The sequence below is a fragment of the Vitis riparia genome, chromosome 4, assembly GCF_004353265.1.
Source record: "Vitis riparia cultivar Riparia Gloire de Montpellier isolate 1030 chromosome 4, EGFV_Vit.rip_1.0, whole genome shotgun sequence".
NCBI lineage: Eukaryota > Viridiplantae > Streptophyta > Magnoliopsida > Vitales > Vitaceae > Vitis > Vitis riparia.
Window position 1 is genome coordinate 15,229,626 of NC_048434.1, and position 1,644 is coordinate 15,231,269.

The following is a 1,644-nucleotide window of genomic DNA, read 5'->3' on the forward strand; positions in this document are numbered from 1 at the left end:
AAAGACTCTCTAAGTTGGTAAGGTGTTGAATTGAATTAGGGAAGGGACCAACAATATCGTTACTGCTCAAGTCCAGGGATTTTAAATTCTTAAAGAGCCCTAATGAATCTGGCAACTGACCACCGAATTGATTACCACCCAAGTTTAACCGTTCCAAGGAATTATTATAGCATGTTGATAAACCATTCACCAATTCAATTCCTTCACTTCCAATACTATTGTATGAGAGATCTAAGGTCACCAAGTTGCGAAGGCATCGCAAGTTAACATGGGGAATCGGACCTTTAATTGTAGCATCATATAAATAAAGATCCGTAAGGGTACTGATATTAAACAACCAGCCAGGCAAAGTAGTGTTGAAATTGTTGTCGGAGAGATTAATAAGTCAAATTAACAAACGGATTGGAGTACTGAGGGAAGTGACTGAGTTCACAACCGGACAAATGTAATTCTAACAAAAAAGGAAGCATGTTTACAGCTTGCATCCAATTTGTGGTTGCTTTACTAAGGTCCACATACCCCAGATCAAGGTATTTTAAAGAAGAAAGACCAGAAAGCCAATTCAAATTATGAACCCTCTTTGAGGGGATAGTAGCCATAACGTCCATTAAGATCAAGATAACGTAACTGTGACAAATTTCCAAGATGAGGAGGAATCATTCCACCAAATGCTGCATGGGAGAGATTAAGGTATCTCAACCTTTCAAATGAGCCCAAGAAATTTGGAATTGGAATTCCTTGAAAATCATTAAAACTTAGGTCCAGGTAATTTAAATGTTTCAAGTCAAGTAAGGAATCACTTATCTCACCACCCAAACCACCATATTCGAGGTCAACCTTGACAACATGCCCTGTTTGGTTGTTGCAATCCACACCTTTCCACTTGCAGCAATCTGCACCAACCCAGGAAGAAAGCCAACCTGAAGGATCTTTCAGTCCATTTTTGAATTCAAGAAGCGCTTTCCGCTCTACCTCAATGCAGCCCTTGTTCATACCACCATCAATGGAATTGATAATAGTAGCTTCAGCTAGGAGAAGCTCGAGAAACAGAGAAAAGAGAAAAAGAGTAAGAAGTAGAAGGGTGGTTTTCCAACTTGCCATTTGATGAATGCAAAGTTGCAAAGTTATTAGTGGGTGTTATATAAATAATTTAGTCAACTATTTTAAGTCTTTTGGCCGCCATAAATATAGAAGAAATTATCAAGTTCAATCACAATCGGATCACATATCTCTTCCATCCCTGAGTAAATTAATTCAAGACATTAATTACCAAGTTTTTGGTCCAAAGAAAAAAAGAATTTTTTTTTATTCCTAATTTACACTCATCTAATTATTAACTAGAATAAAAATTTTCAATTAATTAAAAAATAAAATTTAGATTTTAATATTTTTCCCAAATTCAAAATTCAAAAATTAATAAATTAATCTCAACTATGTTATTCATAAATCCCAAGATAGGTTACATAAAAATAAGTTTTAACTAAGAAAATTTCTAACATTTTATTAACTACCAAGTATAATTAGAAATCCTAATTATTATGTAATTATCAAATTTCTACTAATTATATAATTAATTATTATGAAATTTTATTATGCTAATAAATTATGATATTTTGGTATATTTTAAAATATATTAAATTACCA